The sequence below is a fragment of the Camelina sativa genome, chromosome 4, assembly GCF_030686135.1.
Source record: "Camelina sativa cultivar CO46 ecotype springtype chromosome 4, ASM3068613v1".
Classification (NCBI taxonomy): Eukaryota; Viridiplantae; Streptophyta; class Magnoliopsida; order Brassicales; family Brassicaceae; genus Camelina; species Camelina sativa.
In genome coordinates this window covers 3,790,832-3,808,569 of record NC_141883.1, presented here as the reverse complement: position 1 = coordinate 3,808,569, position 17,738 = coordinate 3,790,832, and the positions used below count along the sequence as shown (strand labels likewise).

At 32.8% G+C, this 17,738-nt stretch overlaps 2 pseudogenes; both read left to right on the top strand.

Moving 5' to 3' along the window:
* The first annotated feature begins 1,085 nt into the window (after window positions 1-1,085).
* On the top strand, window positions 1,086-2,413 carry LOC147945314 (uncharacterized; annotated as a pseudogene).
* A 6,147-nt stretch (window positions 2,414-8,560) lies between these two features.
* On the top strand, window positions 8,561-9,853 carry LOC104783513 (uncharacterized; annotated as a pseudogene).
* Window positions 9,854-17,738: the final 7,885 nt, after the last annotated feature.

Genomic DNA, 17,738 nt, shown 5'->3' with positions numbered 1-17,738 from the left:
CTCATAAATTAATTATTCATATATATATATATTAAATTTAAAATATGTGTCAAACCTTGGTTAATTATAAATTGAATTGAAATATGGAATCAAATTTGAAGTTTTAATTTAATTTGGACAAACCGGATCAAATTATTAGTAGTCAGCTAAAAATTTGATTTGTACATATTCGATTATACAAGCTTATGAAATGTAATAATATATAGTTGATTGGTTTATTTGAAAATATTATATTCAATAATTTTATCATTTTGGTACTTTGTTTGGACTTTGGACCGTATGAATTTAAAGAATATAACTTTTGAATAATAATTTGTTTTTGTGTTGGATCCACGTCAGAACAGTTAGACCTTCCATTCGAGTTGAACATATGGTGCCTTGTCGATGTGGCAATGATGATTTTGGAAGATGATGACAACATGGTTTGTAGATACTACTAGCTTAAAGCCAAAAAGTAGGTGCTATTAAATATAATGTGATGATATTTTTGGGTATATATTATCAAATTCTTCTTATTCAAAAAGAGGAGTTTCTTGAAAAAGCATTTAGGATTTGGAAACACTAATTAGAAAGCCTATGAAAGAAAAAAGTAGCAAAGCCTAACTAAACAAAAGAGAAACATCAAACGAAAGAGAAACAAAAGAGAGAGAGAAACATCGAATCTAAATGTGGCTAATGCATTGGCTTTGACTACATAAGAATTATTTAGCTTTGAAGGCCTTGAAGATGCCTTGACTTAGCTTAACACATCTGGGTCTTTCAGCCCATGAGTTGTTTATTGGGCCGCATATGGGCTGCGGTTTGTGTTATATATGTTTTACCTTGCTCGGCAAGTATTGTGTAGGGTTTCCTAGCTATTGAGTGGTGTATATAAACATTGTAACGCTGTTGATCAATAAACACATATATTCTCTTAATTCTACATGGTATCAGAGTAAAATTCTGAAACCTAAATCTTTCGTTTCTCAAATTTTTTTTTCGGATTAGTTGATCATTGTATTTTTTCTTCTTTCAAGTCTCGTGTGGAGATCTTTTTGTTTTATTATTGTTGTTTGGTGTCTCTGTTTTTTTTTAACTTCAACGTTATGGCTGCACAAGGGACACAATCTATTACGCAAACCGGAGCTCTCGCCGCCATCGATTCAACCGGCAGAGAAATCACGGTGATGGCTTCGTACTCTACGTCTTCAACGGACAACCCTGGCGCTATGATTTCAGCTGTTACGTTAACCAGTGACAACTACAATGAATGGGCTTCGTGCAAAGAAGAAGACTGGTTTTATTGACGGTTCCTTGAAGAGACCCGGAGCAGATAACTCTGATTTATAATCATGCACTTCGGTAAACTCCATGGTCGTTGGTTAGTTACGTACGTCGATCAAACCTCGTGTACGCTCCACCGTTTCGTATCTCACTAGTGCTCGTGATCTTTGGGAGAATTTGCGCAAACGCTTCTCGGTTGGGTATAAAGTTCGTGTTAATCATCTCCGTTCTCAAATAGCTCTTTGTCGCCAAGAGGGACAGTCCGTGATTGATTATTACGGTTGCAGCTTTGTGGGATGAGTTATACACATACAAACCTCTCCCGATGTGTTCTTGTGATGGTTGTACTTGTGGCGTTTACACAAGCATTGCCACCGAGAGAGAAGAGAAGAAAGTGAATCAGTTTGTCATGGGTCTTGACAAAACTCGGTTTGCGAATGTGATTCATTCGATTATTGAGGCTGATCCTTATCCAGCTTTGGATCAAGCTTATTCGCGAGTCATCTGTGAAGAACAAAGAATCTTGGCGGCTCGATCTCGTGAACAACAGCAAGATGCTGTTGGTTTTGTTGCTCGACGCGATTCTCTTTCCTCTGCCCCGATCAGTGGAGATCAACATGTGGAATCTTCAGGTCGGGAGCGTAGTTTGCTCTGTTCTCATTGTGGTCGCACTGGCCATGAAAAGGCGTTTTGTTGGCAATTGGTTGGATATCCGTAGTGGTATACTGAACGTAACGTTTGGAACAGCGGTAACATTTGGAACAACGGTCGCGGTTCTCCTGCAGGTCGAGGTCGTGGCAGAGGAGCTGGGCGTGGACGTGGTCAAGCCGTTGCTGTCTATACTACTAGTCCTAATGTCACACTCTCTGATTTTTCTCCTGAAAATTGGAAAGCTCTTTCCTTGGTTGCTCTTGAAAAGATAAAAAGCAACCCCGTTAAGCTCTCTAGTAAGATTCCTGGTGATGTGATCATTGATACAAGAGCCTCTCATCACATGACTGGAAATATTTCTCTTCTTACTGATTTGGTTGACACACCATCTTGCTCGGTTGGGTTTACTGATGGTAGTGTTACGTTTTCAAATCGTAAATGCATTATTCATCTCACGGATCTTGTGTCCTTCTTGGATGTTCTTATGTCCCCAACTTAAACTGTTCCTTAATATCGGTTTCAAAGATTCTCAAGCAAATGAATAATTGTTTTGCGTTATTTACCGATACTCTTTGTGTTTTATAGGACCGTTTAACGAGGACTCTAATTGGAACCGGTGAAGAACGTAATGGGGTCTACTATTTAACGGATGTGGCAACTACTAATGTGACTCGTGTGGCGGCTTCGGTTGATCATACTTTGTGGCATCAGCGATTAGGTCATCTGGCGTTTTTTGTTTTTTCTTCATTATCCGTTTTTCTGGTGTTTCAAATTGTACTAGTCCTAGTCCTTGTGACGTTTGTTATCGGGCTAAGCAAACTCGTGATGTTTTTTATGATAGTATCAATAAGAAAACGGAGTGTTTTGAATTAATCCGTGTTGATGTTTGGGAGTCATTTGATGGTTTATTTATAGTTATCAATTCATTATTATGTAATTTTTGTTTTTGATATAAACTATGTATGTTGTGGTATTTTTATGTTAAACTGTTATCGTATCTGTTTGTAATCAACTATCCGTTTCCGCAAACACATTTGTGCGTTGAAAACTTGAAACCAATTAAGTTATAGGGAGATTCCATATGACAAAACAAGAACGAAAACATATAAGAAAATAAAGAGTTAACATTAAAAACTTCAAATGCACTTAGTATTGGACTTTTTAAATATAAAGTTAAAACCTAGCCCATTAACACCGCCATAGCTTAGCCCATTTAGTCAGCCTTAATTTAGTTGTAGCTTTCAAATTCTTGTATGATGATGATGCTTACGCATGTCAATTAGGACTAAAGCCCGCGGGCTGGCCCGACTCGGCCCTAAAAAACAGTAGGTTTGGGCTTAAATATATATGTCCAGAAAAATTGGCCTTTCGGGCCCAGCTCGTTTGGGCAATAGGGTTTTTCGGGCTTAGCCCGACCGGGCTCGGACCAGCCCGAAAAACCCTTAAACAAAAATATTTGTACCTTTTTGTTAACATTTTTGTTTGATTATAATATTTGATTAATAATTTATTGTAAATAAAGTTGTAAACTCTAATCCTAGTTTTCATATTTACTTAATTACCATACTTAATACTTTTAAAATTTTTATCTATGATGTTTTATATGAATTATATATTGGTTTATTTGGTTAAAGTATCAAAATTTTATTTTATTTTTAAAGTTTTCTATTAAATTAAGTTGGTTGTAGTGAATATAGATGAGTTATTATTTTTTTGATTGATTTGTTTTATAGTACACCTTCAAACACTATTTTTTAAGGCTTATAAGTTTGAATTTTTGATCGGTAAGATAATCCCAAAAAAGCCCGAAAAGTCCTGTAGCCCTATTAGGACCGGGGTCGGGCTTTTAAATATAGGCTCGGAAATATTTCGGACCGGGCCGATACATATACAAACTTTACGGGTTTTGGACCGGACCGGGCCGGACCAGCCCGATTGACACCCCTAATGATGCTGGCTCGAAAGTTCCAACGCTTTACAAAAAGAGATGCATTGCTATGAATTATGATCGATGGGCACATCTAAAAATTGTAATCTCCCTAATACTCACTAAAATAACTATATAAATTGTAAACCATTTATACATTTGTTCTTTATGTAAAAATGTAAAAGAGTACTATATATGAACAAAACGGGGCTTGCAAACATGCATGTGAACCGAGGATAAGAGGCAAGAGGCTTTTATAGATATATAACATGCAATCATAGTAAAGAATCGTTGTGGTATATATGCTCGAATCGATATGTTACTTTAATGTGTTAGTCTGGACTTCAGTTTGAATAAAAGGATATGTTTTTTTATTAAAGGCTACTTCGGATATACATAGTTGATCGATGTGTGTTATTCTACAAAAGTTTAACGATTCAAGTAGAATAAAGGCTGAAAGATTCTCCACGCATTAAGACTGACGACATATACGTAATTTGGTTATAAGTATATACAGTATGTTGAGGCAGGCAGGTAAACGTTGAGAAGAGTTTACTATAGTTGTTGTTTATTTTTTTGCATGATGATCATCATAATAACTAAACCAACTTATTCTAGTTAAATGGTTAAAGAGGTTTTCCTAAAATTTGAATGATTTAGAGGTTGGGTTTCTTTAGATTCCAAGATTTAGTTTGGTTAGGTCTGTAATTTGTTCAGTTATTAAAAAGAATTGATGTGAAGATTAGTTTCCAAAGCCTAATGTAATCTTGAGTCTGAATCCTCTAAATGTATCACCATTTCTTTGATTTAGAGAAAACCCTTATAATCTGAAGTTTCATTAAACTGTCAGTTGATACCTCATGTTAGTTAATTAACCGCGATTTGTAGTAATGAAATAATGCAAACAATACGTTTAAGCTTAAAGCAAGTCAATGGCGTAACACATTTTGATGTCTTCAGAAGTTCTAAAACATGTCGGTCCATTTGTATAGTGAGCTCGTTGACTTGGTTGACCTTGAACTAGCACTTTATCATGTGGTGACGCAACTGCGTTCGTCATTACAACACAAAAAATTCCCTAAAGATATATCTACAATAAGGAAAAAGTAATTATATGCATATGCAAGTTGCTAAGTTAAATCAAATTCGTTCATGGGGTGTCATGTCGACAACGTGAATGTACTTACTACAAATACTCAAATACAGTATTAATTAATAATATTTAATACATTATTCTTATACATTATTTATTGTAGAAAACTCAGGTCCACTAACCATGGAAACACATTTATTAACAAATATACACATATTGAAAAGAATGATAAATTTTTGGCAACAATATACATCAATCTGCACAAATGAACAAACAAATTGTTAGAAAATTAAGTAAACTTTATTACTTTCTGATAACAATGTAGCTCTTTAGAGCATGATTACTGGACGTTTCTTTCTGGGTTTCTTTTGTATTTGGCCCTAAATAAATAATAAAAAAACCTATAAATGGGTTTATGAAGCCGAAAATCGTTGTTGTCGGAAGCATTTCGACCAACCTCTTAAGAAAGATACGTGGCATCTCATAAGTGGTTGGTACGTAAATATAAAACCAGGTTTTTTTTTCTCATTTCTTTTTCTCTTTCTTCCCGACTGTCTCTCTCTCTTCTCTCTCGTTTCTGAAGGCGAGAGAAGATGCGATTCTTGATGAAATCGAAGAAATTAATGGATTCACGTCGAGTCCATTGAATTTTCCGGCGTAAACTGGTTGTTTGTTGGTTACCCGGAGGCGATGGCTTCCAGATCGGCAAAACCGTTAGATCTGACAACGACGGCGGCTGTTTCTGGTGGGACAACGACGGCGGCTGTTTCTGATGGTGCCCTGAAGCTAACGGCGAGGTCCAAACCCTAACGAATCGGAGGGAGAAGGTTCGTTTCTCATGTCTGATTGATTGCATGTTTTTCTTTTAGCTTCGTGTGGTCTTTAATTTTTAGGGTTTCGGATTAATCCGATTAGAGTATCGATTAGGACGTAGCTAGAGTGTTATTGTTACTTTCTCTTCCTCTTCTAATTGTGTTGATTCGTTGTCACTGCAGGGAAACGATGATTGCTAAAAACGTAGCTACAATGTTTGATGTATGTCCAAGTCTCATTCAGCAAAAAACATAGCCATCGCAAAGTCACGAGAGAGATCCAAAACAAGTCAGAGGTATAAAACGGTAAAAATCAACCCAAACTATTTGTAAAACGTTTTTTCATACCTGATCTATGATAACCTGCATTTATCTACCTAAACTGACTAAAAATTAAAATTTTCTACCTCAACTTTATAAAATTTAGTAAATTTCAACATTTCCGTAAACAACGTTATTACGCATTTAACGGTGCTGAATCACATGCCAACGAGGCGACCACATGGCATATAAAGGATAAATAAAATAAAAACAAAATGTGGCCCGCAAGATTCGAACCTGCATAAGCCGAGTCAATCAAATTAGTTCTTAATCACTAGGACACATCGAAATAACGAAATTATACGAACAACGATGTTATATATAGTGCTTGCTTCCGTCTCTCTTTTTCTTATTCCCAAAAAAATACAGACATTAAAGGCTTCACCACAATCTCCTCATATGAATTATCAATGTTCCCAAATCAAAAGATTAAATCCTACAGATTAAATTGAATCAAAGGAAACTAAGACTAATCCCCAGAAATTAATTTTGATTCCAATATTCGTAGAGCTAATACCCTATAAAAACGCCAATTTTCAAGAAACTGATAAATATATGAATTTGAGAAACTTCTGTTGTTAATTAAGGGAATAGAGAATCACTGATAACGAAGGGCTGATTAAGAGCAGAAAAAAATGAATTACTCAAACGGAAGTGAGAAAGAGAAGAGACAGATGACTTAGACGGAGAAGAGAGAAGACCGTCGAGGCTCAGACCAGATGTGCCTATATACGAATGACAATATATTATATTGTTTTCCTTATTAACATAAAAAATCAATGTATCCGAGTGGTTAAGGTTCGAATCCCAATAGCAGCTTTATTTATTTGTTTTGATTTGAACCACTAAAACGACATCGTGTTGCTATCCCCATATGCCACGTGGTCACCTCGTTGGCGTGTGACTCATCACTGTTAAATGGCCAAATGACGTCGTTTACAGAAATGTTAAAATTTATTAAATTTTATGAAGTTGAGGTAGAAATTTTAAATTTTTAGTCGGTTCAGGTAGATAAATGGAAGGTATCATAAATCATGTATGAAAAAGTGTTCTGCAAATAGTCTGGGTTGATTTTTGCCATTTTCCCAATCGATTTTGATTTACAAGACGTTTGTTATTCTTACTTAAGGGTAGAATATTTTAGTTTTATCTTTTGTATAAGTAATTGTGTGATTAATATTGACTCTTTTGTCATGTTTTGTGCGAGATTAAATGGTAAAGAGTGGTATTCATGAAGTAGACACAATGGTTGGATTCTCTTATTTGAAAGGTATGGAATCCGATTCTTTCAAATGTTGTTGTTAGATTTTGTTTGAGTTTCTGTGTTGGGATGAGTTTGTCTGTTAGATTTTGTTTGAGTTTATATGCTTGAAGTGTTATGTTTGTCTTTGTGTTATAGTTTGTGAGCTACATATTTAGTAGTAGAGTGATGAACCATTGTTGTTGTATTTGATTGTTTGAATGTTTGATGTTTTGTATAAATAATTGTGTGAAAAGGTTTGGTCTTATTGCTTTCATAACTGATGAACCGTGTGTTGTTGTTTTATTTCCTCAAGTGTTTAAGTCTTTTTCGAGACCTGTTTGTCTTTTAAATTTCTAAAGTGTTTAAGTGTTGATTAATTGTTTGACTTTGTGTATGTGATTAAAATTTTATCTAGTGTTGATGTTTTATTTGATCTTGCGGTTGTGTTAAAAATGTTTCAAAACCTATATGCATTGTCTTTGTCTTTGTGTTAAACCCGTTTGTCTTTTATATTTCCTAAAGTGTTAAGTCTTCATCAATTGTTTGAGTCGATTCAGTCATTGATGATTGCTTTTTGTTTGTTGGTTGTATTAAATACGGTTAGTACTTGGTTAGGGAGATACTTGTCAAGTCAGTCATTGATGAATGCTTCAACATCAAACTTATTGTTTGATGTTGTAGGGTTTGTAGGTTGTTTTAATGTGATAAATGTGTGGTTGTTGTAGTGTAGGTAAAAACTTAAATTTGAAAACCTAAATCTACTTGGTTTTAAAGTAAACTTCACCTTACCAACTAACCTAAACCATTAACAATTCTCTCCAAACCCTTTCCTTTTACATCAGCTTTCACTAACACAAGCAATGGATCCTAGAAACCTTAATCGTTTTCCACAAACATGTTTTGTTGATCTTATGAATTCTCAAAAAAACAACAACGGTTCAGATAATCCGATTCTACCAAATACATCCTCTTCTCAGCCTGTCCACTTTAACTCTACCTTCTCTTCTCAGCCTGTCCACTTTAACTCTACCTTCTCTTCATTTCCTATAGACTCTTCTCATTTTTATTACCTTATCAACCGATTCTTCTTATCATCATATCTTCTTATCATCATTTCATCTTGTTAAATATTAAAACCCATTTCCATTAACACATACCTATTTCTATTACAAAAACAAATTTCCATAAACCTTGCAACAAAAAACCATCTCCAATACTATAAGCCTTCCAACAAACTCAAATTGTCAAAAATGTCTAATTGGAGTTCCGATCAAGAAGTTGATGAAATTGTAGAGGAGGTAGTTGATAGTATAGTGGAGGAGATCCAATACAACTACACTCACCCGGAAATACCACCAACTCCAATAATCCGAAGAGTGCACATTAATAGAGACCGCAAAGAAGGCCACACTCGGTTGTGGAATGATTATTTTAGTGAGAATCCGACTTACACTAACGCGATGTTCCGTCGTCGCTTTAGAATGAACAAACCATTGTTCATTCGTATTGTTAGTAGAGAATGGAGTCCCATACTTTAGACAAAGGCGAGATGCTACTGGAAGGCTCGGTCTTTCTGCACTTCAAAAATGTACATCAGCTATTCGTATGATGGCGTACGGATGTTTGGTAGATGCGGTGGATGAATATTTACGACTCGCTGAAACAACCGCCCACAAATGTCTTCTACATTTTGTTGAGGGAGTTATAAATCTGTTTGGCGACGAGTATCTCAAAAGACCTACAGCGGAAGACCTCCAACGATTACTGAATATTGGAGAACATCGCGGTTTTCCTGAAATGGTAGGGAGCATAGATTGTATGCATTGGGAGTGGAAGAATTGTCCCACTGCATGGAAAGGACAATATTCACGTGGATCTGGTAAACCGAGTATCGTACTAGAGGTTATGGCATCACAATATTTTATGGATTTGGCACGCATTTTTTGGACCACCAGGTTCGTTAAATGATATCAATGTCTTGGACCGTTCCCCGGTGTTTGATGATATCCTAGAGGGCCGAGCTCCGAGAGTTACATACGTTGTCAATGGACGGCAATACAATATGGTGTACTACCTCACTGACGGTATCTATCCCAAATGGGCAACTTTCATCCAATCCATTACACTTCCACGTGGTCGAAAAGCAAAACTCTTTGCTGAATGGCAAGAAGGATGTCGTAAAGATGTAGAGCGTGTATTTGGAGTCTTGCAAGCTCGATTTGCAATCGTGAAGAATCCCACACTTTTTTGGGATAAAAGAAAAATAGGGAAAATAATGAGAGCATCTATCATCCTGCATAACATGATAGTGGAAGACGAACGACATGACTATAATTTCTACAATCCAACGGAATTCCATCACAGAGAAGGAAGCGGAACTTCTCATGTCAATTTATCATATTCTACAGATATACCAATAAATCTACATAATATGATGGGCATTCGAAATGAGGTTCATAATATACAAATGCATGATCTTTTGGAAAAAGACTTGATTGAGCATATCTGGCAAAAATTTGGTGCAACCGCACAATAAATCTTATTCCAAATTCTGTTTATTATGTTTAATGTTTCAAATTTTATAAAATTTGTTTACTATTCCGAATTTTGTAAAATATGTTTAATATTATAAAATTTGTAAAATTTTATTATTTTCTATTTTATATAATATAATAATTTAAATAATTGTTTTGTTATTTTAGATAATTAAAATTTGATAACTAATAAACACAAATTAAAAAATTATTATTTAAATGCTTGATCAACTATTTTTAGGATTCTTTAGTAATGGGGTAATTTTGCTTAAATTCTTTTAAAGTTGTTTTACTTAATTTATTATTAATTAATTAAAATTGTTTTACATAATTTATTATTAATTATATAATTAATTAATATGAAAGTAATTATGGAGGGTTGCTCCATTAATGATGGTTTTAGAAATCAGCTTCTCAACCAATCGCAACAGATTTGTATGGGGAAATTTGGTCCCATGAGTTCGACCAATTATTATTATTATTATTTTTTTCTTTCTTTGTATTGAAACTAAGTCAACAAAAGCAACTTGGAGTGATAACACGAGGAACTAGTCACTAACTAATTGTTTAATTTATAAAGTGTAACGAGCTCTTGTAATGAATTAGTCATCAAATAATAGATTAGGTTATTCTATAATCATTTTTTTTTGATGACGTGATGACTACATCTGGTCCACAAGTGGCCCATGCTCAGATGATACTAGTTTCTATCCGCTGATATAGAATCTTGCAATATCCGTGACTTGATTGACAAGTTTAGTTATTAAATTCTAAACGTTAAGTATCACCTAATTAGCCGATGTTGTATTTAGGCTATTAGCGAAGTTGGGCTATTTTCAGGTTCAATGTTCAAGACCGTTCCTTCGCTTATTCTTTTACTGTTTGAATTTTTTCTATTTTTTTATACCCAAGATCAATGTAAATTATGCTGCGTTGCAGATGACCTTATATGCACAATTAACGCTGCCACACCTTTTATAGATAAATGTAATAATGTATGATGTCATTGGCACCGCAACATTGTAAACCATTTTCATTCCACTATTCTTTGAACCTTTTTCTATTAAATCAAAACAAAAATAAACTTCCGAAAACTCATCGTAGTTTATTAATACATCTAGTAAAGACTCAAGAGTAACATTTTTTTTCCTTTATACTGGATCGTAAAAACAAGTAAAAAAGCTAATCCGGCTTAGTTTCCAAAAAAAAAAAGAAAATGCTCATTAAATTAGACTGGACTATCTTGATAAACATGCACAACCAAGTAAGATCCATGAATAGAATCGGAGGAGCTAAATTTTCAAGAAACAAAAAAAAAACTAAATATTAAAAATAAACAAATACAAAATATATTTCCAATAATTAAGTTGCATATTTCTCGTTTTTGATTTTTATATATTGATGTCTTAATAGTTTCTTACGAAGGTTAATTATTCAATAGGAATGTAAGAAAGTAAGTTGAAGATATATTATACACGCTACATCTGTAAATAGTATTCAATCTATTTCGAAAACGTGTAGCTTATCTTCTTAGTAATCACCGTTATCTGCTTGACAAAAAAAAAAGAAAGTAATCACCGTTATCTAAACTAGCTCCAAGAAAAAAAAAGGTGTTACAGGTATATTATTTTCTTTTTAGTAGGTCTTATCCAAAATACTTCAAAGACACGACATACAAAGAACAACAATGCACGTATATACACTACGTTGATGTAACTTTGTAAGTATGTAATGAGAAATGAGATCAACCTTTGATATTCGTATTTGATCTGAGAAAAATGAGACGAATTAAGAATACGATCGATCGCCAACAACATAGATGTGTGATTTGGGAGTATATAGTACAATATTAGTATTTTTTATAATACTTAAAAATCAGATACACAATACTTCAAAAAAAAATCAGATACACAATAACACAATAAGTATTAGATTTTAGGATATTATGCGGCTGCCGACAGCAGAAACGTTGGAGGGGGGGGGGGGGGGGGGGGGGGGTATGACTTCGCGCAGTCATACAAGTGTCATTATAGTATACTTCATTGATCGTTAAGTGAGCAAGTTTTATGTCGCACCAAATAGTATAAGTACTATAAACTCGTGTTTTAGAAATCGTTAAGTACTAATCGGGCCGTTGGGATGAACCCAGCGTCTAGCGAAAAAATCAAAGATTAAACATGAATTAATCGGGAACTAATTTTAAAGTTATTTTATTAAATTAATAGTAAATTAAAAATATATAGTACTAAATATATGTATAATTCTGTTTATGTGAAAAGAAAAATATCAAATAAAATATAAAACTATAGTATTATCTTTAAAACTATGGTAATTACATAAAAACGTAATTTTAAGAAAAAAATTATGATTTTAATTTAAAGTTTGTATATTAGTTATTGTAAAACATCATAAATTCTTAATTTAAATGTTCAAATAATAAAAATATATATATTTGATCCAAAAATAATCGGTATATACAAAATTAAGCGTGAATTAATCGGATTAGACGGTATAATCGGATAATTGATGCTAGGCAGAGATTAATCATTAATCAAGGTGGAGAGGATGGGTCTAGCGATTTTACGGAGCGTAATTGATTCTAGGTGGGGATTTTTAGAACAGGGTTATAAACATATTAAGTGTTAAGTTTATGATGCCTAACACTGAAGAAGTTAAAATAATAATCTCCGGCGATATTAAACTAATTAATCCAAACAATATAAATGTGGATAACCATTTTGGTTTGTATATATATATATATATTTTGGCATCAAGCCTTTGCTTTGCTTTTTTCATCACATTCCATCGATAAATATCAGTATTCTCTTTACTTTTCTTAAACTAGTTTTTCTCTTTGTTAATTCTAACTAACAGGTTGCTTTGACGTGTATGTTGTTTGTCCTTACTCTTCAATTATACTCATTTTTCTTAGAAGATAATATAATTTTTTCTTAGTTGATGTAATGAGATTAGAGTGCATAGTTGTAGACTTGTAGAGAAAGTCACAAGTGTACGTAGGATATTATACTTAATCTTGAGAATGATTTGAATTGATTAGTCCTCTACTCCTCTCGATACATTTTTATACCAATGTTCCTGCTTACTTCTAACTGGAAGTTAAAAGGTGGTCTACAAAATTTGTTACGTTTTATTATTTACCAAAATTTAAACACTAGTAATAATATTGTGACCATTTCTGAACTTATAATTTTAGTAAATAATTAATTAATTTATAAAACAAATTCATTTAATGGAAATGATTTTTCAGTATTTTTATTGGTATACGATTCAACATATCGAATGATGCAGTATAACGCAAATCTATTATTTTCATTCTATTTTCCTGAGGTTTTAACTTGAAAGGTTCACGATATGTAAATACAAAAGTGAAGGAGATAATATAAATTAGCGTAAGGATGGCCAAATGTGTAACTTGTGATTTTAATTCTTTATACTACACTCAGAGGACATTTATAAAACGAATAGCAATTTTTTTTGAATATAACAACGGTGAGGTACTGAGGTGGTTAATGTTATTTTTCTGGTAGGAGACGGTTAATGTTATTCTTGTTTTAAAATTTTATAAATTTATGAAAATATTTTTTTTTTTATTTTCATAGTTTTGAAATTTGTTTATTAAAAGATAAGATACTTTTGTTATAATTTATATTTTTATATATTTTTCTAAATTGATAATTTTTGTTATATTAATAGGATGAATGCCAATAGTTTACTAGATTATTCAGGTGAAAATTATGAATGTTCAAATCTTCATAATTTTAGAGTTGAGAAGAAATTGTTGTTTTCGACAAAAAAAAAAAAAAAAAAAGAAATTTCTGCTAATATCTTTCATGATGATGATTAAATCGAAGAAGAAATTGCAGTACTTTTAAAATCAGATACAAGTAAAAAAGCAATTATCGCGTGTAATGAGAAATGAGAAAGATTAGAGATCAACTCCAACAAAAATGCAAATTTAAAAATAAACAAATAACAATAAAGTCATTTTGACTATTTTTTTAGGTATATATATATATATAGTTTATATTATTATTAATTTATGATATTGTTGGGATCATATTTTAACGTAGGATTTAAAAAAAAATATTATCTTACTATTTTATCATATTTTGTCTTTTTTTATACTGGTTCAACTTCAAATTAGAAAATTTAAATATTAATTTTCAAATATTAATTTATAGAGGTTTTACTGTATATGGATGTATAAATTCGGAGTCACGGGTTGGTTAAAAACATAATTAACATAAACTTACATCATTAACAGATGTGTGTGATTTGGCCATTTGGGCGTACGACTGACTAGCAATGACCGATCTAAATGGGGAAAGGCGCATGACGTAAGCATATCCTAAAAGATTTTCAAATCGATTCAAACTATTTCCCACGTATTAATGGTAAGTAAGTATTAGTTAATACTAAACCAGATATTTTGTCTTCTCCCATGCGCATAAGGATAAACATTTTATTTCTTTTTTTTTTTGTTAAAGGGTATTCTATTAAAAATATATGTCCAATAGGCTATTTCTGGATATAAGCCCATACAAAATTCTTTAAGGGCCCGACCCGTTACATTAAACCGAACTAAACTAATGAAATACAAAACCGATTGGGTTTACAAATCGAACCAAACCGAATGCTGAAAACCCTAATCTACAAACGTAGAACACGTTGTAGCCGCCGTCCAACAGAGCTGCGGATGCTTACCGGATCAGGACCTCCGGTAAGCCTGGACGTCGTTAGCCGAACGGAGATGGTGATCCAAGATCCATTTCCATCCCGCCACCGTAGAGCCGCGTTGAGGAGGAGGAAGAGAATCGAGCTCGTCGTCGTCGAGGAGAGTTCTTGCTCAGTCGTGAGGAAGAAAGACAGTAGGGAGTAGATAAAGAGACCTTCGACGGTGGCTTAGCCTCGCCGGATCGGAGTCTACCTCCCCTATCGAGACCGATCCGGCAAAACCTCCAGAATCTCCGATCCCAGATCTAACTGTCTTCCTCACCCGTTCCTCGCCGTGAATCTCCTTCTCCCACTCTGCGTCGCTATTCCGCTGATAGAGCTCTTACCAGTGGAATCTTGCAGATGCTTCTCCCTTCCACTGCCCCCTTGATCTTGTTTCCATGGTGTCGCCGAGAAGATGCGGAGTCGCGGATGAAGCGCCATGAGCCGTAGGGTCCTCATCATCACCGGAATTGATAGAGGACCCGCCGTCGGTGCAAGTGGTTGTGATCAGAAGAGAGAAGTTTTTGGGAGAGAAAAATCGTCGCGAGTGAGTATCACGCGCTCGACTTCTCTCTCGGATTTATGAATTAACTAGAGTATAATGTGCAACATTTTGTGTCTTTGTTTTGATATTTTGACATCATGGACAAAGAGTTAGTTTTCTCAAAAAAAAAAAAGACAAATTATATCAAATAATTATGATAGAGATCAAAATTCAATACTGAAATTTACAATTAATTCTAATCTTTATTAGTTATTTATTTTAAGATTTTATTTACCACCTAGTTTTTTTTGTTACCTACCCAAAATATTGCCATGGTGTCTAATGTCTCCTTTTTTTTTTCTTTTTCTTTCTCGTTCCCAGCATATCGGTATTTATTTTTTGGGGCGGATTGCAACTTTTCTTAATTACAAGTTTACAACATATGTGAAACAACACAAATTGCAGTGATAGACTGACTGATAGTAATAGTATATCATATATTTTTGCTTTTCCCCCAAAAAAAAAGCAAAAGTCATTCATATCGTTTTTTTCTTCTTTGTCAAAAGTCTATCATGTGTAGCTTAGGTTTTAAAAGCTGCCAATCGTCTTGTGCAGTCAGTTTCATCAAGTTGAGGAATTGTGGGTCTGTTGTCTCTGTTTAAGTTTTTTGAACTAATCAGGTGAAATAATTAAATAATGAATCAGCCAAAAACAATCTATATTGGAGTTGTGAGATGTGAGAGCCAATCTCGTTTTCTGCGTCCAAATTTTTGCAGTGTTCCAATTGGTCGCATTCAAAATAAAATACTGTTAGCAATGGCACAGTTAGACTTTGATAAAGTTAGATAGCAAATACAAATGATAATAATAATTGGCAATCAACTTCACTTGTTATTTCCACAAGACCACATCATATACACAACTTTTTGAAACCAACTCTTTAAAAATAAAACTACAGCAGCAAATCAAATCCTGAGATTTTCCTTATTAACTGAGAGAATCCTACACCGACTCTCGCACTAATCTCTCAAAATCCGTTAAAAAATTGTTTATTTTTATCACTTAATTAAAATGTCAATAAGTGATTAAATTGATAGAAATCACAATATACGAACTAAGACTCTGCAAAAGAAGAAAAACAAATATAGACTGAAACTTTCAAACACTTGAGCACCACCATTTAGTTGTTTGTAAGTATAAATTATGTGAAATACTAACGGTTATTACAAAAATATGTGGTAGATAAATCGAGAAACTCGAATATTTTTTTGAAAAATAAATAGTGATTTTTTTTCAGAAAGATAAAGATATAGTAGTAATTTTGCAAACTATGCACAAATTAGCTGGTTTAGAAGAAAAATCACCAAATACATGTCCTTTATTTTTAGTGAAATGTAATCAAATTTTAGGAAAATAAATTAGTATCTATATATACATTTTAGGAAACATTTATAAAATAAATCCTGAAATTGGCACTTACATATTTATAGGCATGCCATTGACATTAAATAATTAATTTAATAAACACAATTAACTTTACTTATATTTGATTTTTTTTATAGAAATAAGTGTTTTAAAAGGTAACAAACATAATTGTAAATGTATACATATTTTATGTCCTTATTTTATAGGGAGATGAGTGAATAGGTATTGTTCTTTAAAAATTTGAAAAACCGATTTGATAAAACGTTATTTTTCGCCTCACATACTATATTTTACTTTCACGGATTTCGTATGATGAGTTTTTGCGGACTAAATTTTTTTGAACATGTTGCGTGATCCGCCTAGAATGGCGGGTTTGGACTATAGAACCAACACTAAAACTATTATTTTATTTCATGTACTATAGATTTGTAGTCATAGTTTGGAAAATTAACTTATAAATTATTTAGTATATGAACTACAAAATATTACACATACTACAACACATTCTTAATATTCTAAAAAAAAAAAATTGTATACACATAAAAATATACACTAACATACCATTAGGCATATACATCTGTTTAAGTATAGCAAACAAAACTAAGTGTTTTAAAATTTTATATTCTCTCTAATAACAAATTTAATGTAATTAGGTTATAAACTGTATAAAACGTAAGAAGAAGAAAAACATTCTAAACAAAATTATAAATTAATTAGATAAAATTTAATTAATTGGAAATTTGAAAACTAAATAAACTAAATTTTTTTATTTAAAATACATTAATTTATAATTTAGTCTCGCGGGGTACCGCGGGTGAAAACCTAATATGTTTACATAAAGTAGTGGTATTTTAGGAAATAAATTGCGGAACATATTTTTGTAAAATATGCGTGTAAAATATGCGCGTATTGCTGATATTTATACAAATTTCTAAAAAAAAAAAATTATTAGTAATGGATCATCTAAATGGAGACCCAAATTCGATTATCCCCTATATATTACAAGAGAAGCATTTTGGAGAAAAAACTGATGTGTTGTCGCCAGAGACCTCCATAGCCAATATATTATTCATTCTTATTCCTTAGTATTCCATAAAATTACATAAAACTGTCACTACTATATATATATATATTTTTTTATCAACTGCCACTGGTATTCAATTTATTTATATAGAAAATATTTTGCTCCTAAAAATTCTAAAATTGGTAAATATTCTTCAAAAATTGATAAATAACCCCTACATATTT